The sequence below is a fragment of the Gracilinanus agilis genome, chromosome 2 (genome assembly GCF_016433145.1).
Source record: "Gracilinanus agilis isolate LMUSP501 chromosome 2, AgileGrace, whole genome shotgun sequence".
NCBI lineage: Eukaryota > Metazoa > Chordata > Mammalia > Didelphimorphia > Didelphidae > Gracilinanus > Gracilinanus agilis.
In genome coordinates this window covers 342,760,384-342,784,117 of record NC_058131.1, presented here as the reverse complement: position 1 = coordinate 342,784,117, position 23,734 = coordinate 342,760,384, and the positions used below count along the sequence as shown (strand labels likewise).

The following is a 23,734-nucleotide window of genomic DNA, read 5'->3' as shown; positions in this document are numbered from 1 at the left end:
GTGTCATGGTCAGAATTGTTCTTTAGGAAAATCACTTTGGAAACTAAGTGGAGGATGGATTGGAGTAGGGAGAAGTTGGAAACACACGTCAACCAGAAGGCTAGAGAGGGGTTATATGTATACATAGGGATTCAATCATTAATATCTTGTACTGGATGTGTTTAATTTGAGAGGGGGAAAAAAAAGATTAAGGGGAGTGAAGGATCTTATTTTAGGCAGAGTAAACTGTGCATAAATGCATGGAGGAAAATAGAAAAAAAACTCCAGTATATTTAGGGAATGATGGGTAGTTTAGGTTCCTAGAACTTGGGAAACCAGCAGAATATTAGGAAATCAGTTAATCAGAGCACAGAAGATCTTTTATTTTATCTTGTAGATAATAGGAAGTTGGGGCAGCTAGGTAGCACAGGGGATAGAATGCTGGACCTGGAGACAGGAAGACTCCATCTTCTGAATTCAAATATGGCCATAAACATTTATTAATTGTGCAACCCTGGGCAGGTCACTTAATCTTGTTTATCTCAGTTTCCCCATCTGTAAAATGATCTGAAGAAGGAAGTGACAAACCAGTATCTGTGCTAAGGAAACCCCAAATGGGGTCAGTTGGACACATTAGAAAAACAACTGAACAAGAACAATTGAAAGGTGTACAGTTTTGTTTTTATTTTTAGAAGTTGAGTAGCATCATCACTTGGGAAATTTTTATATCTATTCAACTGAGATGTAATGCAGGCCTGAATTAAGATTAGTGGCAGTGAGCATGGAAGAGGGGAATAGATTCAGTAGACTTAATTTGGAAGCTCAGAGACTGAACGAATTCATCTTAAAGTAAAGTATTAATAAATCGTCTGAGGATTCCATCTGAAGATAGGTACTAGAAATGCAGAACTCCACAACTTCTTGCCCATCGATGTTGAACTCGAAAATGACCAGGGGACCAGAGCAAGACTTGGCAACAGCTACAGCAAAGAAACAACTTGCCACACCCACATCTCCAGCAAAGACCACACATTGGCAAAGACTGTGCCATTTGAGATAAGCAAGGAGCAGGCTTGGCAGAAGCAGGGCACAAGTCTTGGCAAAAATTTTGATGTGAGGAGAGAGAAAGAAGGAGACTGATGACTTTTTACTTCCTTGTGAATAAGAGAATAGCATTGCCATTAACAAATATAGGGAAGATAGGCTTCCGAAAGGTACAAAGTAATCAATTTGTTTCTAGACTTGTTAAATTTGAATTGTCAAAGTTGCACTTGGGATACTTCCACCTTGCACTGTGGATTTCCCCACTGAGACTGCCCTCCCTCCCATGTCAAAGGTACTCTGGAGGTCCATATCTATCAAAATCACAGTGTGAAAACTCCTACTGTGGTATTTATCTTTATTCCTCAGCTAGAAATCATGATTAATTTAAAATCAGAACTACTTAATGAAATTACATAGTAAGAAAAGTAATAAAACATTTCCCTTCTACATCTAGAACATGCTTTCCCACTAATATGCATATCCCCACTGAGAAGAGGGAACACACCTCGGAGACATGCATGGAGATATACAGGCAAAGAAACAAGTGTGATTAGGACCCATGTACAGAAAGTCAAGTAATGCCTCCCACACTACAAGACATTGCTTCTGCTGGACCTGTCCCTGCTTATCTCAAATGGCATGTAGTCTCTGCCAGGTGTGTGGTCTTTGCTGGACATGTGGGTGTGCTGAGTTGTTTCTTCTCCACTTTGTTCTCACTTCTTTGTTCTCATGTGACTCTCCCTAAGTCTTGCTCTGTCAGTCCCATAGTCCCTTCTTAGTGTAACACCACTGGGCAGGAAGAGTTCTGCTCAATTTTTCCTTTTTTGCTTCAGAAAGAGACCTCAATTGGTACATTAACTCTTCATTATAAGGCATTGGGTTCTGCCATTGCTCTTTCAAGTCAAGTTAGCAAGAATTTATTAAGCACCTACTATGTGCCAGGCATTGGGCTAAACACTGGGGATATAAAGATAAAAATGCTTGCCTTTTACTGGAAGAAAACAGCATCTACACAAATAGATAAAATATACACAAAATAAATTCAAAGTAATTTTAGGAGTGAGGTGACACTAATAGCATGTTAAAATTAAGAAAGATCTTTAATAGGAAAACTGGCAACTGATTTGAGCTCCAAATCCAGCTTTTTATTCTACTGTACTATCCTGGGTTAATGAAGCCCTGAAGGAGCAGTGGAGTTCACAGGTTTTTTTTCCCCTCTATGATTCTTTTTAAAAAGAAAAAGCTCTAACATATTTTCATTGGATTGATGGGAATGGGAAAGCCTTTGGGGCCTTTTTCTTGAAATAAAATTTATTTCTTCAAATTTCTTACTGTAATGTATATTCCTTTTGTAGAAAGAGATTCCTTACCCTGGGCCAGGCTCTTTGGAATACGGAGCCAAAACCACCCTAGCTAACTAACCCATGCCTTCAGGCTTAAATCTGTCTTTCTATCTGGATGTCTTGGTCATTAAAGGAAAGCTCTCTATTAGAAGCTTCTCTCTCTCTAGGACTTAGAGATTCCTTGTAACTTTCTCTTGAATTTCTAATTGAGTTTTCACGTCTTTCATTTTTCAGTTCTAAAATTCCTTCCCTATTCCATGCAAATGAAGAGGGGGACATGTAAACCTAGGGAGCAAGGCCCTTACTTTGTGGTTGCCTTTATTATGTATACATGGCCATTAAAAATCTGTCTTACATGTGTATATGGGACTAGCCACACACCTGCTCTACAGTATCTAAATAATGGTGTCACTGGATAATTAGAAATGTGAGACTATAACTCAAAAAAAAATGGTTGATGTTTAAGATAAAGATTTGAAAGCCTTTTGTGTAGAAGCAGTTGAATATAATATCACTAGCATTTCCTTCATAGATTTTCCTTTAATATTCTAGCCTATTTTGCTCTTTCCCTTTTTGAAACTACTTTCAAACTTTTAATTTATATCACATCATTCAGAACTCATTTCTGATACATGTTTTGGATTTCTTACCCAACTCCCATTTGTATTAGCAAATTTAATACCTGGAAGTGAGTTATTACATTTTCCCTCAGGGGTCTTGGGGTAAATCTGAAGGGTTAGGGAATACTCATGTAGCTCCTAATCCCCTGTGGGTGAGTGTCTATCCCATTGATTATCAGTTGATAGCAATTAGTCAGACTTAATAGCTTTTAGAAATGGCTGCTTACTGAGGTGTACAATAAGAACAGTTAGTATAGACCATCCAAAAATCTGGGACATACTTCTGTACACATATATACAGTGTAGAGGAAAATGAGTTCAATCTGAGAGCACATGTGGCAAAGGTTAATAACTCACTGTACCCAGAAATCCTTTTGCTTTCTTCATGGGATCCTTAAGAAAACACTGAGAAATCCAAACTTTTCTATACCTTCTGATTAAAAGTAGAGAGCAGGGTGTATGACAGAGGTTTTTCTCTCCATTTCCCCAGTACTCCCCAGATAATTTCCTTTCGGGGACTTGGATAGACTATTTTCTCCTCTAGGCTGCCAGACCTTGGAAAATGCATTTCTGAACTAACTTGTATTTTATACAAGCCCCACAAGATATGACTGAGTCTCTTCAGCCAGTCCAATACAATTCCAGTACAGGGTCATTCAAATTTATCCTCTATTTTTTCATTGCTTCTTCTCACTTAATTAACTAGATTGTTTGTACTTATTTTAATGATTGATTTAATTGATTAAAAAGATATCATAATAATATTTTATGACACTTATAATGTTCTAGGCACTGTACTAAGCACTTTATAATTATTATCTTGTTGATTTTCACAAGAACCCTGGGAGATAGGTGCTATTATTGTCTTCATTTTGTAGTTGAGGAAATTGAGGCAGACAGAGATTAAGTGACTTGCCCAGGGTTGCCCAGCTAATAAGTTTGAGACCAGATTTGAACTCAAATTTTAATGACTTTAGGGTTGGGACTCTATCCATTGAGTCACTTAGCTTTCTGGGCCTTAGCCCATATCCTGATTAATTGATTCATTGGAGAGGTGTTACTCTCTGATATTATTGAGGTAGGGGCATAGAACACCCCTTTAACACATTGTTCCCTATGGTTTTTGCATTTATGCAGTTTCTCCAACTAGATCATAAATATTACAAGGGGATATGCCCTATGCTATTTTTGTATTTCCTCTAGTTTCTATTACAGTCTTGGCACATTCTAGGTCCTTAAAAATACCATGCCTGACTTTGACACAGTAGAGATTCTTTTAGTAATAATGACAGATCAAAGTGGAAAAAGAAATGTTTGTTATAAATTGCTATTTTACTGTGCTTCTATTATGAAGTTTTAGAGTAACTTAATGCATGCTTTTCTCAGTTCATCCAACTAATATTAGCCATTATTTAGAGGAATTTATTATTTTTTAATGGAATAAAATATCTCAGAACCTTTGTTACTTTCTAGCTGATCAAAGTCATCCTTTTTCTAGGAAATGTTAATGAAAACTAGTGCTGAGACTGCTGAAGTTTTAGTTGAAAACAACAGAATTCTGATTCACCATCTGCTCTGGTAATGGAACAGATACCTTTTATGACCACCATCTAGAGATGGGCATAGGTAAGTTGTAGTTGCTTTTTCAAAGGATATGCCAAATTCTGTGGATTTGGAAGCCCTTTCCTTGAGCTTTCAAAAGTAAAATTTATACATTAGTATAAGTAAACATTAAGTTATATTTGAGGAAAATTATTATTATTTTCTTTGAGGCAGTTGAGAAGATATGAAGTTGTCCCTGGTAGATGAAGCATACCCTATAGCTAAACAGAGCAAGAGTGCTTGAAGATTATTTCAAAATGTTCTCAAAGCATTCTGATGACAAAAAATAAGTTCTGGAATATTAATGATTTACTAAAAAATATTAAACATTTAATTCCGTGATGATATTTACTTAAACTTTTACATAATTGAACTTGGCATGCCATTATTTTTTTCCTCATTTAATACCATCATTTAGTTCAGGAACTTGTGAAATGGGTGAGGTACCTAGTCTTTACTAAGTAAAATTAGAACCACTATAAGTATATTTGCATGCATATATCCAGGATGATTTCAGAAAGAGTAGGAAAGACCTACATGAACTGATGCAAAGTGAAATAAGCAGAACCAGAGGGCAACATTGTACACAGTGAATAGCAACATTTTACAGTGATCAACTGTGAAAGACTTAGCCACTCACAACAATACAATGATCCAGGACAGTTCTGAGGGGACTTAAAACAAGAATGCTATCCATTTCCAGAGAAAGAACTGTTGGGAGTCGGAATGCAGATCAAAGCATACAATTTTTCACTTTAGTTTATTTGGGGTTTTAGTTTTATATAAACAATATGGAAATATATTTTGTGTGATAATATATGTATAACCCAAATCAGATTGCTTACCAAGCTCTAGGAGGAGGGAGGGAGACAGTTTGGATCATATAACTTGAGAAAGCTTATGTTAGAAAATTATTATTACAGGCAATTGGTAAAATAAAATATCCTTGCCAAAAAATATATCCAGGAATCTTTTGATCTAAAAATTTATCATTGCTCCTCTGCTCAATAATGTTCTCCAACTTTTCTGGATATAAATTCTTAAAATCATAGAGTGTTAAAGTTTGGTGAGACTTTGAAAGATGAGGAAACTAGGGTCACATACATCAAGTGAGTTGGCTAGGATCACACTACTAATCAGTAATTAATTCAATTCTAAATCCTTTTCTGTTATCTAAAATTTCCTTATCATTTAAAGGTTTCTGTCTTGTCCTCCACTGTTAACATTGAAATGTTATGAGAACTCAAGAAGTCTCCAGCATGATGAGTGAATCTCTGGGAGTAAACTTATAGAAGGACATAGATAAAAGTCTCTTAAAATGGGCAAATATTCCTAGGTTGCAATCAACATTGTTGGAGACCGTACCCACATTGATGAAAATACAGACCCATTTGAGTGTTGAATTTTTTAAACTTCTCATTTTCTTTTGGAACTGATAGATGTAAAACCTTTCCATTTGCCTGTATTTTCTTCTCACCTCAAAAATTTGTCTCTTCCTGTCTCCAGCAAAAGAATAGGAGCATGTGGAAAGAGAGTTTAGGGAAAATTCTTCAGTTAAATTGGTTTATAAGAGTAATGTCTGATGAAATTTCTGTATCATTTAAAAAATATTTCTCTTCCCTTTTATAAGAACTTTTATAAGCAACATATCTGGGTGCTTAAAGTTTATCTAGTTCTAAAATATTCTTCACATACATATGATATAATAGATACCTGTCCTTGAATTATTCTTAGTTGGTTCTGAGCTGTGCTTATAAACTACTTAACATCATCTCTTTTCTTCTGGCTACCTAGCAACATGTTCTAGTCCCAATCAAACTATCTCCCTACACTTAAAACTTGTCCTAAGAGCAATAACCTAGACAATCTAATGGAAACTGAGAACAAGGCTATATAGCAAGTGATTAAAGATTAGAATAAATATCTCAAAAAGAGTTCAGATCTTGGGCATGAAATGGTAGTGCCTTACAATATTGAAGGAAGAATTCATTTTATGGAAGAGGGAATAAACATTTATATTTTGTGTGTAATTAGGATTTTGCTCCCCAAAATTCTCTTTCCTAGTTTCCTATGTTCCTTCTCACGTTACATGCTAACGTAGGGAAGATATAAGTTTTGTGTATCTCCTCTTTCTCTCTGTCTCTGTCTCTCTCTGTCTCTGTCTCTCTTTCTCTCTCTGTCTGTCTGTCTGTCTGTCTCTCTCTCCTCCTGGAAATGCGGCTGGTGGAGGGTGGATGAGGCCAGGCAGGAGAATTTTACTCAGGTATTATTTACTCAGGCTTTTACTTTTGTTCTTTTATTTTCTTCTACTTCAAGTGATTGTTAATAAATCTTATAAAATATTACTTATATTTTATATGTTTTTATATGATTATAAAAATTATTTATAAAAATAATTTGAATTATTGGGTATTAATTTAAAATCTTACAGTACCTACTATATGCCAGGAACTGTGCTAATTATTAGTAAGTAAAGATGTATTAGAAGTAAAGATGAGGGAGTCATGTCCTCATAGCAGGTGGGCATTGCAGTCACCCAAATCCACAACCTCAGAGCAGTCCTCTGCTCCTCTTCCTTATCCCACCCGTTCAGTCAGTTGCCTTATTTTGTCTAATTTCTCTCCTCTATACTGCTGGATGTTTTTTTCCTTCTATTCACACAGTTACAACCCTAATTTATTTCCTTATTACTTCTCCTCTAGACAATTGTAACAACCTCTTAATTGAGCGCCCTGCTTCAAATCACTCATCTCTCCAATATGTCCTTCACACAACTACTAAAATTATTATTTTTTTAATGCAGATGTAACTTCATTGCTTGCTTGTTTAGTAAATTTTATTGGCTTCTTATCACCTCTAGGAAGCAGTGTGGCATGGAAGCATTGTGGTACAGGGGAAAGAGTTCTGACTCTGGATTTAGAGAACCTGGATTCAAATCTCACTCTTAATACTCTGTGATCTTGACCAAGTCACTTAACTTCCCCAGGCTTTCATATTCATCATTTTCTTCATCTGTAAAAGGAGGGGACTAGACTAGATGTCTTCTGCATCCCTTCCTGCTCAAGACCTTTTTTCTCTATACTCTTGTTTTATATTTTAAAAGCTCCTCACAATCTCACCCCAACCTACTTCTTCACCTTTATTACATGTTATTTCCCTTTATAATGCATTATATTCCTAACCTTCTCACTGTTCTTCATACATGGTTCACTGTTCCTTTGCATAGATTGTCCTGTGCCTTGTAGGCACTTCCTTCTAACTAACTCCTGATCTTGAAATCCCTAGTTTCTTGCAAAAAAGCTTGCTCTACCTTCGTCATAAAACCTGATTCCAGAGCCATAGACTTCGTGGTCAGTTATCTTGTATTTATTTTTTATGTATTTTGCATATACTTACATATGTACATGTTGTAACCCCCCCCAATAGAATGTAAGCTCCTTAAGGGCAAGACTTTCTTTTCTGCCTTTGTGTCTCTATTGTCTGGTATATAGGTAATTAATAGATATTGATTGATTGGTTGGTTGGAATGTCTAGTCCGCGAAACAAATAGACATTTTTGGTTAAAATGTAGAGTGTTTGAAGGGGAGTAATATGAAATAAGCCTGTAAAGGTAGGTAGGAGGTAGATTTTCAAGAACTTTACATGCCAAGCTGTGGAGTTTGTATTTTATATTAGAGGCAATAGTGACACTGAAGATTTTTGAGCAGGAGAGTGACATAGTTAGGTCTCTGTTTTAAGATTACTCATTTGGCATCAGTATGATGGGTGGATTACAGAAGGGAGAGACTAGAAATAAGGGTGATCAGTTAGAAGGCTATTATAGCAGCCCAAGTGAGAGATAATGAGGATCTTGTGAGTATAGAAAATAGAATGAATATGAAGGATGTTGAGAGAGAGTTTATAAGACTTGGAGGCTGGTTAATTATTAGGGTTCTCAGAGTGAAGAATCAAAGATGACTGAGGTTATAAAACTGGACAGATGTTAGTTCCCTCCACAGAAATATAGATATTTAGAAGAGGGGTTGGTTTATAGGAATATAAGGATTTTCATTTTGGATATATTGGGTTTGAGATACCAGTGAGACAACCTGAAGGAGATGCTCAGCAGATAGTTGGTAATATGAGAGGTAGGGTTCAGGAGAGAGATTCAGGTTAGATAAGATTTGGTAATCATTTAAATAAAGATAAAAATGGAATGCATGTGAGCTAATGATATTGTAGAAAATGAGAGAAAGAGATGGGAATGGAAAACAGCTTTGAGGGACACCCACTATCTCAGGAGATAAATGATGATTCAGCAAAGGGGAATGAGGAGGAGTGCGTAAACAGGTAGAGTTACAAGAGAGCAGTATGGTTGAAGTCATGGAATGAAAATCAAGTAATATAAAATGAAGATTCACAGTTTCCTATAGAATCCTCTTTTTTGCATTCTACTGTATATTTAAAAATATTCTTTTGAAGTTTAAGTGCTGTATCTTCCCTCAGATCATGTCTCTTAACTATTTCATGAACAAGACACTCATGGCTCTGGACATTTTCTCTGACTCTCTCCAGTCTCTGGAATGCTTTCTCTCCTCATCTCCACCTATTAACTTCCCTGACTTCAAGTCCCAACTAAAATCCTCTCTTCTATAGGAAGCTTTTCCCAACCCCTTTTAATTCTAGGAAGAGGATACAGCAAAGGAGACAAGGGGCAATCAGATAGGTATAAGAAAAACAGGGAGAGAGTAGTATCCCAAAAACCTAAAGAGCAAAGAGTATCAAGGAAGAGAAAATGATCAAAGGCTGCAGAGAGGGTTGAAGAGGAGAATTGAGAAAAGGCTCTTGGAGCCAAGATAGTGAAGTATAACAGAACAGCTCCATGTCACCTTGAGAATCCTCTCTGACCAAGATTAAAATATCACCACAAAATGAATATAGGAGTGAAAGAACCAACAAGGAGACAGAGTAAAAACAACTTTCAAGAAAAGAAAAACCCAAAAGGTAGGCAGAGAACATCTGGGGCACTGGGGTAAGTGGAGAGCAGAGCCAGCAAGAGGCTGTAGCAAAGAGGAAAGAAGCAAGCCAAGAGCAAGCCCCACACCCCATCCACCCCACATCTACTATCACAGGTTTGGAATCTAACTCCAAGCCAACATTCAGATCCCGAGATCCTACCTGGGCAAATAGTGGTACAAGCCAACCCACACCCACTTGAAATTACAAACCTGAAGAGAAGTCTGGAGTTCCAGCCCAGGGAAATCTGGGCTGAAGGGGGTTGATCCATGTGGGCCCAGAGTGAAGCCAGGAATCCCCGACTGGGCTTGGGAAGAGGACATAATACACAGTTTGAGGTTGCTGAAGGTACTAAGGGGGTTGACCCTCTTAGATCTTTTTGCCTAAAGCTAAGGGCAGGGCAATCAAGGGTGTGCCTGATTAGATCAAATACACAGTGAGACCAAAAACTTGTGTCTTAGGCTGGGGCTAGAATTTGATCAGCTCCTGACCTGATCGAGATCAGAGTGAGATCAAAAGCTTACACCCAAGCTGAGGCAAGTCTTTAAGCAAACAACCAAAAAAGCACCTAATTAAGAATTTTTATGGAAATAAAGAGGAAGGTACAGACGTAGAAGGGGACAGTGAAAGCAAAGGAAACACAGGCAAAGTCCAAAAGAAAAATATGGATTGGACACAGATTCTGGAGGAACACAAAAAAGAGAAAAGGTTATTGAATTTGGCAACTAAGAGATTATTGGTGACTTTAGAGAGAGCAATTTGGGAAGAATAAGGTCAGAAGCCAAATTTTAGAAGGTTAAGAAGAGATTAAGAAGAAAAAAAGTAGAATCATTTACTATATATCAGTGATGGAGAACCTTTTAGAGATAGAGTGCTGGACCCCACCCCACCCCACCCCCTACAGAGACCCTGTGCTATGGTCCTCCCCACTACCGAATGCCAGGCATGCCCCACCCCTCTACCCTACATAGGGGAGGGAGAAAGCACTCCCATTGTGCTGCTTGGTGTAGGGGTGGGTAAAGTGAGAAATGTCCTCAGTGAGTATAGAGATGGGGAGGGGAGTGGCCTCTGCTCCCCTCCAGCTCTGCTCTCTGTGAGTTGCCCACCCTATCCCCTGTGTACTCCCATTGGCTGCTGAGCAGAGAGGGGCAGGGTATTTGAAATAATGTCGTCAGGCTCGGTGGAGAGGGGGAGGGGAGCAGGTGCACCCGGGTCCCTCTACTTTTCTAGTAATAAACTCTTGGGGGGTGCGGGGATAGCCACATACCCACAGAGAGGGCTCTGTGTGCCATGCCATAGGTTCACCATCACTGCTATAGATGAGCTTCTCAAGAAGTTCAGCTAGAAAAGGCAAAAGAGATAGAGGATGATAGTTAACAGGGATGGAAGAATTGATTGAGGTTTTTTTCTGGATGAGGTAAACATGAATGTGGCTATAGACAAGAGGAAATGAGCTAGTAGCCAAGGAAAGATTAAAAATAAATGAAAGTATGTGAGTGACAAGAGAGGGTAATGTGTTAAAAAAAGGGGGGATAAAATAAAATTGCTTGAAACCTTCATAAGGAGTAAGACCACTTTAATATGTGAAACAGGGGTTGTTGTTGAAGGCTATTTCTTCATCTCCTGATAATCTAATAAGGATGGCTTAGTTGATAAAGAAACGGGACATGGGAGATGATCTTGACTAACTCAGAGCTGCTTCTCCAAAGTGCCATTAGTCACAAGGTTATTATATATGAAATTCAATCTCCCTTTCACCCAAAAGCACAGAGAAAGATTTGCGGCTGTGCAGAAATGCCATTATAACTTAGACGCTACAAAGAGACTTCAGAAGATTCAAGGTGAAGATAAGAACCAGGCTGGACTTTCAGCTACCTGATTATCAACAAGTTAAGTCTGGGAATACTTTTCTCAGGTGGTGAAATGCTCCTGCTAAACTGAGGTTTTGACCTTGGCTTGCCAAGCAGCTGCATTTCTGACAAAGGGGGAGAATGTTAACCTCTTGACTGTTGGTTTGCTAAAAATTTAAAGCTTTCCAGTAAGACTATATTGCTTTCTTTTTTTTAAACTCTTATCTTCTGTCTTGGAGTCAATACTGTGTATTGGCTCCAAGGTAGAAGAGTGGTAAGAGTAGGCAATGGGGGTCAAGTGACTTGCCCAGGGTCACATAGCTGGGAAGTGTCTGAGGCCAGATTTGAACCTAGGACCTCCTGTCTCTAGGCCGGGCTCTCAATCCACTGAGCTACCCAGCTATCCCCTTATATTGCTTTCTAATAAGAAAAGTATGGATCACAAAAGGGGTCAAAAGAGGAGTCTCGGATTTCTATCCATTTGAGGCTGTCTCTTAAATTGAAGTGATTTATTATACAGCAAAAACTTTTATTAATGAAAGGAGTTATAACGTAGTTACAACCATTAGCTATAGCTGGATCTGATGGGATTCACATTTTATGTTAATTCTCTATGGCTCACAACAAGGGGTGAAGGAAGAAAAAGTGACAGAAGGCCTTTGAGTCAAAAGAGATCAAAGAGTTCAAGGCAAATAACCTCAAATTTTCTAAGAAACTCAGAGAAGATGTCTAGTCTAGTCTTCATTAATATAAAACCTAACCACTGTTGCTTTTTGGTGTCTGGTTGGGCTTTCATTACATTCAAGATTGCAAGTTTCTTCCCTTGTACTGACTGACCTGCTTGTTGGGTCGATGATTGTAACTGGTAGTATCTAGTGCCCAAACTTTTCCTCCACAAACCCATACTGCCTAAATCATCTTTCCCTATTCCCTGTATACTCTTATTTTTTTGGCTCTTATTTAGCCATCTGAAAGCTAACTCTTAGTGTCTATTCTTATCAGCTGATTCTGAATTTCTGCCTATTTTGTAGCATGTGGCTAATGCCTCATTTCTGTTTGGATAGCTAGCTGACAAGTGCAGAACTTAAACTGTCACCATTTCTCTTTTCTGGGCACTACTTGTAGCTCAAACTAATTCCTCTACCAACTTCATGAATAAGATTCTCATTGGCTCACAGAACTTATCCTGAGACTTTCTAAAATGATACCTTTACAACATAATAAGATTTTAAAGCTTGCATTCCAATTGACATGATTAATTCCCAATGAGGAAAGAAGGGAACAAGAGGACTAATCCTTCTTAGAGTTCAAGAAGTTCAATTCTTCCAGTAAAAAGGACTCACTACCTGTAGTTTTTATCTCCAACTCCTTTTTCAGGATGTCTAGGAAATACCCTGCAAAGGCCAATGGTACCTGTAAAGGTAAATACTCTCATTTATTATATTTGATTTTAATGAAGATATCCTCACTCAATAACTAGAATAGACTTTTCTGATGTGTGGAGAAATGTGTGGTTTTAATCTGAGAGATTTTACTCATATGAGTACAATATCGTATTGAGTATATGTGGTGAGTTGTTTTGTTTTTTGTTTTTACTATTATTTTGGCTGGTAAAATTAGTGTAATTGACTTTTAGTTACTGGATTGGGTTTAGTGCAAGTAGTTTATTTTAAAATCAGATACTCTTTTCCAATTGAAATTCAACTTCGTTGTAAATTATAAGATCATAGATACAGGACTTGAAGAGACCTCAGAGGTCATCTAATTCACTCCTCTAATTTTATAAATGAGGCCTAGAGGACTTTGACTAAGGTCATTCAGGAGTTACACAGTTTGAAGGCTGATATTTAAACCCAGGTACTCTTGACTCCTGAGTCATTGCTCTTTCCACTATACAGTACTGAACTCCACTTTTTATTAATTGATCCTTATGCATTGTAATTGGATTGAAACTATCCATTGGTCTGCATGTAAAAATGCTACCGACTGACTAGTATTTGAAAATTCAGCTCAAGCTAAGAACCAAAGAAATTCTAGCCACCCTTCAGCCTAATAACCATATGGACTTTTCCTTCACGAGATGTGTGATTTCATTCTCTATTTCTCTGAAGATTCTTTCTAATTGCTGGTTGCCTTCATATCTAAACTTTTTAAAACAAATTTTTTTCCTACATTACTAAACCTTGTCCCAAATCATCTTGATATTTGTTGTGCATACAGAGAACAGACAATGCCCAAGGCATATTTATAACTTTAAACAGCTTTTCTCTTAAGAATATGTGGATCCAACCATTCTGGAGGGTAATGTGGAACTATGCTCAAAGGGCTATAACACTGGGGTATACTCTTTGATCTAACAATGCCACTCCTGGGTCTGTATCCCAAAATGATAGTAAAAAACGGGGAAAGGACCTAGTTGTACAAAAATATTTATAGCTGCTCTTTTTATGGTGGCAAAGAATTGGAAATTGAGGGGATGTCCATTATTGGGAAATGGCTGAACAAATTGTGGTACATGATGGTGATGGAATACTATTGTGTTATAAGAAATGATAAGCAAGATGACTTCAGAGAAAGCTAGAAAGATCTGTGGGTAATACAGAGTGAAATAAACAGAACTAGGAGAACATCGTACATAATAACAATAATATTAGACAATGATTATCTGTGAAAACTCAGCTACTCTCAGCAATGCAATGATCTGGGACAATTCTGAAAGACTTATGATGGGAATGCTGTCCACCTCCAGAGAAGGAACTTTTGGAGTCAAATTTCATATCAGTGTATTTAGGATTTTATTTTGGGATTTTGGTTATGTATGAATTTGCTCATACAACTACTACCAATATGGAAGTGTGTTTTGCATGACAATAAAAAAGAAAACAAAGAAAAAGAAAATAAAAACATGCCTGTTGATACTCGTGCTGGATAATTCCTGATTAAAGGAAATACTCCATGTTAGCCTTAGGCAATTTTATCTAATTTAGTGACAATTCTTAGAGGAAATGATAAATATATTAATAGCCTATATTTTTATAGCTACCATACCCTTTCTTTTTCTTTTTTTTTTTTCTAAAACCCTCACCTTCCATCTTGAGTCAATATTGTGTATTGGCTCCAAGGCAGAAGAGTGGTAAGGGCTAGGCAATGGGGATCAAATGTCTTGCCCAAGGTCACACATCTGGGAAGTGTCTGAGGTCAGATTTGAACCTAGGACCTCCTGTCTCTAGTCCTGGCTCTCCCGGCTGCCCCCAACTATACCCTTTCTACCTCTGTTTATAGTGTTTTCCAAGGCAATTTTCCTTGTTGAACTGACTAGTTTCTCATATTCAGTATTGTTTCAAAACTTTTATTGTCAGCTTTCTATGCCACTCATTTCCTGATTTACTCCCATCCACCACCCACTCAGTGAGTTCTGAAAAAAAGAAAAATAATTAAGCATGTTAAGACTGAAAAAGTAACTCATTCTTTTTTTTTTTTTCCAACCCTTACCTTCTGTCTTGGCTCCGAGGCAGAAGAGTGGTAAGGGCTAGGCAATGGGGATCAAGTGACTTGCCCAGGGTCACACAGCTGGGAAATGTTTGAGGCCAGATTTGAACCTAGAAGCTCCAGTCTCCAGGCCTGGCTCTCAATCCACTGAGCCACCCAGCTGCCCCCAAAAGTAACTCATTCTGACAGTGCAAGGGTATATGTTATATCCTCTGTTTTCTAGAACCAAGATTTATTAATCATTGTAATTTGAGTTCGTCTGTCTTTTAGCATTTCATTCATTTATGTTATAGTGATTGAGTTGCATATTATTCTGATGATTCTTCATAATTTCATAAGAGGTTTTTCCTATTTTCTCCAAATTTTTCATAATGTCTGATTCTTTTGCTGCAATAATTCCATTATTCCACCAAAATTCCATTATGTTAATATTCTCGTTATTTGTTTAACCTCTCCCCCATTAAATTAGTAGCCTCTTTGTTTCCAACTTTATGCTACCACAAAAATGTCCCCCAAAAAAGGGATATATGGGACTTTCTTTATTTTCAAATCCCATTAATGGGATCACTGGATCAGAGGATCTGAACAGTTTAGTGACTTTATTCATGTAGCTCAATACAAATTCAATAGTTGGGCTAATTTGTAATTTCAATAACAAATCATTCATGTGTCTGTTTTAATTTGTTTTCATTTTAAACGACTGGATATATTTTTTTCGTATAACTGTTGATTCCTTGCAGTTCTTCTGAAAACTCCGAATATCTTTTAACCTTTAGGGTCTGTCTACCCATAAGCGCCTATGTTTAATTTTTTCTGGGTTGTACTTATCTAATCTGGCTTGTTAATCTGTTTTTTTCTTTTTTTAATCACTACCAAATAGTTTGAATGATTAATGCTTCGTAATGTAGTTAAGAGACCTGGTACTAAAAGGCTGATTGGGACTATTTTAGAGAGAGATGTTAATATTATATGTGCTATACTACCAGTCATTCTCCTCAGTGCGTATTTATTAAATAGTTAAATATAATTCATAATCTCTGTCAGCAGCAGAAGAAGGTGTAAATAAAACTATTTAAATATAAAATGGAACCAGAAATTCCCAGGTTCTTATGCCACTTGTCACCAGAGCCCTGTCCATTTCTCATTCCTTCTCTGTGAAATGAGTATTGTAGGATTCTGAGATGAATATTTTTTAAATCTTTGTAAAGAATTCTAGAGATGGAAAGCAATACCTAAAAATTGTGAATTATTATTATTTTAAAAAAACCTAAAGATACATCATAGGTTTTCTGTGACCTCACAAGCGACTCTCAATTTGCTGTCTTGGTTACCATGTGGCTGTTGGAACTCAGGTGCTTTGTAATGTTACTACACTGGGAAAATCCCTTCACTGCCCTAGCTGCAGCCAGGAGAACTCAAAGACAGATGATCCCAAGTGGGTTCCTTCTTAGAATCACAGTTACAAGAATTGGTGCCTCATTTTCATTTATTGGAACTGGTAAAGCTTTATCCTTGATGGAGGAGCCATAAGTGGTTTTATTTGTCTTGCTAGTTGATTGATTGCTTTACAAGTAAATGTGGGACTGAAATCAGTTAATTTCTGTGTTTTTTTGAAAGTTTATGCTTAAAGCGAAAAAACTCCAAATTCTGTTTAGAAACAAAAGAACTCATGATTTTCTGAAAATTATAATTTTAAGGGAGCACAATAATGCTGGCATTGCTAAATTGCAGTCATTTTCTTATAGGTTATGCAGTTGTAGCAAGAGCATTGTACTTAGGAGTTCAGTAGACCTGGTTGAAATCATGACTCTGCCACTAATTATTTGTGTAACCTTGAATAAGTCCTCTCTAGGTTTTTATTTACTCATGTATAAAATGAGGGGGTTGGATAAAGATGATTCCTCAAGGATCTTTTCAGCTCTAACATTCTATGATTATAGATTTTTTTGCTCAGGCCCTTTGTAAAATTTCTTTGTAAAATGTCTGATATGCTCCATATACCAAAACACTGAGAGTGCCTGAAATATCATCAAGTTAATGCTCAAGAAGAAGAAAATTCCAATGGTCATACAATATCTATACCAATTTTTTAATGTTAGTGCAAAGCCTATATTTAAAACTTTAAAATAGGGTCTCTCGATTAAATTTTTCTTTAGGATCCTTTAATTTAAAAAAAAAAAGGCACTTCAGCTGATTATCTGTATAGAAAGGAATTTGGGATTTAAAGAAACCCTTTACTTTAAAAAGTATAAGTGCTTTATTAATGACAATAATCCTGCTTTTTCTAAATGAAGGTAATGCTGATGACTGACCCTCAATAGTGTCTGCTGCTTCTCCAGGAGTGGTAATAGATAAATCTTTCTCCTACTCCTATTTATGAACATTTATATGCAAGCTGTCCAAATCAGTAAGTCAGGAGTCTTAGAATAGAGCAAAGCTAATCCACAAAAGTAAAAAACCTGAAGCTTGGAGCATCAGTGCTATATTCTAATCAACCAACTATAATACTAAATGTCAGTTATGGTAGAGTTTAGCATCGAAAGTTTTATTATAGAAAGGTCCGCTGAGAGGCAAATCCAGAATAAATGTCTTCATTAAGAATTCATTCATAAGAATGAAATTTTAGGTTAACATAATTGTGTTATGGTTACTTTTAGATTTGCATTAAGGATTTTCCTATTGTGATGTATACAAAGTAGTAGTTTTTAGCTATGGGACAGATACATTGTATAATCACAAGTACCTTTATATTCTTTTTCTTTAAACTTTTTCAGAAAAAAAGTCTAAGAATTTGGATTTTTAAATCAGAATTATATTTTGAACTAACTGGTCTTAGTGAAATTAGTCATAGCTTAAAATAGAACTATAGAATTAACTAGAACCTGAACTGCTTCTTAGGCCTGAACAGCATTCTAATACACACTTAAGATTTGACTTTCACTGATTGCTTTTTGTTGATCCATTGAACTTCTTTAACTCTTAGTCTATTAACTCGTTTTCAAATTCAGAGATTATCTATAACTGTTGTTTCTTTTTTGTTTTGTTTTGTTTTTTAAACCCTTAACTTCTGTGTATTGGCTCCTTGGTGGAAGAATGGTAAGGGTGGGCAAGGGAGTCAAGTGACTTGCCCAGGGTCACACAGCTGGGAAGTGTCTGAGGTCGGATTTGAACCTAGGACCTCCTGTCTCTAGTATGACTGTTGTTTCTACCTGAGATTCTTTCATTTAAGAAATAGAAATTTTACCTACACCCCTCAAAACCCAGAAAATTTGCATAAACTTAAAACTTAAAGACCTAGCCTAAACAGTTGGTTTTTGCTATTTCCTATTAGCCATAATAAAAGTCTAGGTTGGAGCAGATGGTGAAATTCATGGGTAAAATGAGGTTTTGAAATTTGACATATTTATCTACTATTTGTCTAGCCCTTCTTATAGATAGTTTTCGTTTCCATTATGCATCCCAGCATCTTCTTACATTTTTAATTCCATTATGTTGCTTTTTGTTGTATTTAGCTTTTTTCTCTATTATAGCTATTCTTTGATTCCCCTAAGGCCTAATTCATTTTGCTAGCTTTTTTTCCCATAGCTCTTGTAAAAAGGTTTGGCAGTAGGGAAAATTGAAACTATTCGACCAAAATGCCCACTTTGTTTCTGAGTGATTTTCCTCCATGAAACTTGATGCTATGTTTCATAGAATTTATTCTGTCTTCTACAGGGCTGAATCGTAACCACAGGTGCTGCGACAAAGAACACTTTAAAGATGCATAAAAGTCTGTTTAAGGTGAAGGGAAAGAACTGGAGAAAATAATGAGGTAAGGAAAGCTTGTATTTCCCACCTAAATAGAAAGCATCTAAATCTTAAATCTTGCTTACAACTCCAGTTTTTAAAATTTTCCATTCAGCGATGCAATGTGAATATCGTTAATAAGAAAAACCAGATGGAATTGTGACCTGATAAAACCATTCATTCTGGAGAACAATTCAGAACTATACCCAAAGGGATATAAAATTGTTTATACCCCTTGATCCTGTAATACCACTACTTGGTCTGTATCTCAAAGAGATTTTTTAAAGGGAGCTGGGCCTTCTTGTACAAAAATATAGCAGCTCTTTTTGTGGTGGCAAAGAATTGGAAATTGAGAGTATGTCCATCAAATGGGAAATGGCTAGACAAATTGTGTTTATAAGATGGTGATGGAATTCTATTGTGCTATAAGAAATGATGAGCAGGATGATTTCAGAAGAAGCTGGAAAGACCTACATAAACTGATGCAGAATGAAACAAGCAGAACCAGAAGAACATTTTACACAATAATAGCAATAGTATATGATGATCAACTGTGAAAAACTTAACTTCTCAGCACTACAATAATCTAGGACAATTTTGAAGGATTTATGATTAAGAATGCTATCCACCTCCAGAGGAAGAATTGTTAAGAGTCAGAATGCAGATCAAAGCATACTCTTTTTCACTTTATTTATGTTTTTATTTTGGAGTTATGGTTTTATATGAGTATTCTCATACAATGATGACCAATATGGAAGCATGTTTTGCATGAGAATATATGTATAACCCCAATCAAATTGCTTACCATCTCTGGGAGGGGGGAAGGAGGAAAGGGAGAGAGGCAATTTGGATCTTATAACATGTTGAAAACTGTTATTACATATAATTGGGAAAATAAAATCTCTTTTAAAAAAAGAAAAGAAAAACCAATTACATCTATAACCTATGGCACTTCTGTACATGGCATACTTTTTGGTTGCTTGTAAAGGTCTTTTTCTCTTAAGAAAATTTTCCTTCATAAGCTTGTTTAACAGAAAACTTTTATTAATTTTTTAAAAATCAAGAAGATAAAGATTAGACAAATTAGAATAGGTGGTCTATGAGAAGGCAAATTGGATGGGAACGTATTAGATATTAATTAGTTTGATATTGTCTACACAAAATAAGAAATTTGATTAGTCTTTGAGACTCTGAACTTGTTGAATATATTTTGTCTGTTCCTGCAGTTGCCCATTGTGATCTTTTTTAGCTTAATGGAAGATCTATCTTTGTGCATCATTCCTTCATTTTTAATTTAATTTGATTAATTCAATTTTTAAGTCCTTACTAAACATAGAAAACTAGATTACAAACTCTGAGATAACTTGAAAATCTAAAATACTCATCACCCAATCTGCAGGCATATTAATACTTAATATGTTTAACTCCTTTGTGCCCTACCTAATAGATTCTCAGGAGGAAGAGAAAAAAATATTTGACTACAAGACTGATAAAATCTATACAAGGGCAATGAAGTAGATATTAGTAATCAGACATAGCACTTATCCTAAAGGAGCATGAAATTTATTAGGGAAAACAATAAAGAAAAAGAGGTAATGAATATGGTTATTTTCCCCTTGAAGTATTTTTTAATGCAGTTAATTTCTTTTTAAAAATTTCATCATATTTTTATTTATGACTTTTATATCACATTCATTTCTAGCTTTATCCCTCCTGTTTTTCTAGGAAGCTCTAGGGCAGTGGTTCCCAAACTTTTTTGGCCTACTGCTCACTTTCCAGAAAAAATATTACTTAGTGCCCCCTGTCACATACTATCACCAGCCTCTTACAGTTATTCACCGCCCCCAAATGCACCTGTGGCCACCACCCCCCTGGATCGCTGTAGCACCCACCAGTGGGTGGTGGCGCTCACTTTGGGAATCACTTCTCTAGGGGGTTATGCCTCAAAACAGAATTTTAAGAAGAAAGAAGGTGGAAAAATAGTTCGACAAAACTAACCAGTTTGTCAGTAATGTCTGACAGCATATGCAGCATTCCCCACCCTAGTCCTCCATTTATACATAGATGAGAAGGAGGTGCATTTTCCACAATTCTCTTCTTTGGGGCTATACTTGGTCATTAGAAGTATAGTGTCCATTCTATGTTTTTTAGCTCTTTCCATTTACACTATTGTAATCAACTATCATGTATATTGTTTTTCTGATTCTTTCACTCTGCATCAGTTCATATAAGACATTCCATACTTATCTGACTTTTTCATATTGAAATTTTCTTATGGTGCAGTAATATTTCATTATATTTATGTAGCATATTTTATTTAGCTATTACTAGTCAATGGACATCTTTTTTTATTTCTAACCATTTGCTATGATAAAAGGTAGCATAGTTGTCTTCAAGTTATTTTCTTCTTTTGACTTTCATTATAAAAATCTAGAATCAGTTATAAAAGGAAAAAAAAATTCCTGATAGACTAAATTTAAATCTGTGAGAAAAAAGAGAAAATATCCTTTATTCTACTACATTTTCACCTCCCCTCCTTTCTTTATAAAACTCATCAGAATGTCTTCTTGATAACATCCCCTACCTTTGCTTTGATCCAGTTATTTATAATAGTTTGAGTTATTTACAATGTCTTGTAGCACTGAGCTTTGGGGGAAGAAAGGCTCACAGATAGATAGAAAAAGAATGAACATTCAAACATTATTCCCTAACATGTCAGGGGCCCACATTCCTCTGCCCTAGTGGTATCAAACTCAGAAATAGGTACTACTAAACCTCTGCTGTATGCTGCCTTAATCCCTGGTTGAAGTGGGGGATGGATGTTTCAGATTAGGAGATTTATAATTTACGTCAGTTCCTGGATAATACTAGCCTCACCAAATTCATGTCTAGAAACAACATGCCTGCTAGATGAGTCCTCATCTCAACCTACAGTGATCTGAGGACCCAGAGGTCACCCTACAAAAGTTGTTCCTTGTTCCTCAGTGCATTGATGATGGGGCTGATTACAAAACCCAGCCAAGACTCCAACTCCTGAATTCCCATGATTTGCTTTCTCAATTTTTTGAAAGAATCCTAAAGTGGGATCTTTTTCTTCCTTCACTTAGAACAGAAAAGAACAAATGAAAAGGCCAGCACAGTACTCGATACCTAATACACATAGTAAGTGCTTAATGTTTCTCCATTACCTCTTTGTCCTTTGTAACCAATGTTGATGCATAAGATTCAGCAATTTTATTTTTTGAGAAAATTAGTGCTTGTTAAATAAAAGTTTTTTTAAAGATACTAACATTAATCTGAATACTTCAGTATAAAATGATCAAATGTCACATAAGATGTTTCTTATTGCCTGTGCACATGTGATAAAAACCAGTGCCATCAGTTCCTTTGTTTGCCTCTGCAAGCAGCATCCTTTCACTTATCTGCAACTTCCTTCTTTCTTCAAGTTTTATTACAACAAGAATGTCAAAACATGGTTTAGTTCTTCTAGTAGCATGTTGAGTTGTTGATGAATGGAGAAGGATCTTACACTTAGAGTACCAACAACCAAGTTAAAATCTGAAGTCTAAAAATTGTGTGATTCTTAGCCACCTTTCCCATGACTCTGCTGCCATCATTGCAGAAATAAAAGGAAGCCATTTTGTATTTTCCTTTGTTCCATGGCCAGAGAAATCACCCACCATAAGAAAGCCAGGAAAGCCAAGAGAAGGAGATGAGGAAGAATCCTAGGACTGGATGACAGTGAAAATTCACTTAAGTGGGGAGATGGAACAAGAAACAACAAGGGGGCCATTGTCTTGGGACTGCAGAATATAGGGACGGGAGAGTAGGATATGAGAAGTCTAGAAAAATAGAAAGGGAGTCTAGTTATAAAATACTTTAAAAGCTAAACAGAGGATTTTATATTTGATTCTGGAGATAATAGGGAGCCCTTGGAGTTTATTGAAAAGGAGTGGAGTGGGAGGGCAGGAAGTATGACATAGACCTTACTTGAGGAATATCAGTTTGACAGCCAAGTGTAGGATCAAATGGAGTAGGGAGACATGAGGTAAAGAGACAAAACAGCAAATTAAGGTAATAGTCTCCCAAGAGGCCAGCCTACCGTGATGAGCCTTCTATACTTAGCTCTGCTGTTCCTTGCAAAGCAGACTCAGGGCCATACTTTTCCAGCTAGTAGAAACCGCTAGAGCTTATGTTTAATAACTTAACCTTCAAAATCCTAGACTTTCCTCCATGCCATGAATGAGATACTAGAATATAATTCTGTGGCCCTCTATAACAATGATTCTATAGTCATATTGTTTGGTATTTGTATTGCATATTGTATTGTCATTGTAATTATATGACACGGGTTTGGGAATGAAAGCGAATGACAAATGTTTCGGGGGCTGTGAGAAAACTGGGAATAATTAGTACAGTGTTGGTGGAGCTATGAATTAGTCTAGCCATGCTGGAAAGGGATTTTGAAGTATGCCTAAAAAGTCATTAAACTGTATAACTTTTGACTCAGATCTTTGACCTTGATAAAAATAGCAGACATTACTTTGAGGTATACCCCAAAGAAATCAAAAAAAGTACCCTTGTGTACAAACATACTTACAGAAATTCATAGGCCATAAGAAATTATAAGTGAAGGTTTTCACAGAAACCTAGAAAGGCAGAGGGAAATGAGTGAAAGCTGTTATATTAGCAGCCAACCTCAGAGGTGTGAGGTGGTACCTCAGAGAGGTTTTAATTTGTATTTCTCTAATCAATAATGATTAGAGCATTTTTTCATATGATTATAGCTTTGATTTCTTCTTCTGAAAACTACCTGTTCATACCCTTTGATCATTTATCAATTAGGGAATGATTCCTATTATAAATTTGACTCAAATCTCTCTATATTTGAGAAATGAGACCTTTTTCAGAGAAACTTGCTGTAAACTTTTCCTCCTGATTTCCTCTGCTTTTCTCCAAAATTTAGCAACATTGGTTTTGTTTGTGAAAAACCTTTTTAATTTCATGTAATCAGAATTATCCATTT

General features: G+C 36.4%; 1 protein-coding gene across 4 annotated transcripts in view; it reads left to right on the top strand.

Annotated features, from left to right (window-relative positions):
- Nucleotides 1–23,734, top strand: part of ZHX3 (zinc fingers and homeoboxes 3) — a 102,179-nt gene that overhangs the window by 14,771 nt on the left and 63,674 nt on the right. For 3 of the 4 annotated variants that reach the window (XM_044664327.1, XM_044664324.1, XM_044664325.1), the window contains exons 2-4: nt 4,485–4,612; nt 18,637–18,733; nt 21,816–21,870. The gene's annotated coding sequence lies outside the window, so the exon portion shown is untranslated. The remainder of the gene's footprint in view (nt 1–4,484; nt 4,613–18,636; nt 18,734–21,815; nt 21,871–23,734) is intronic. The other variant, XM_044664326.1, reaches the window with a different exon arrangement.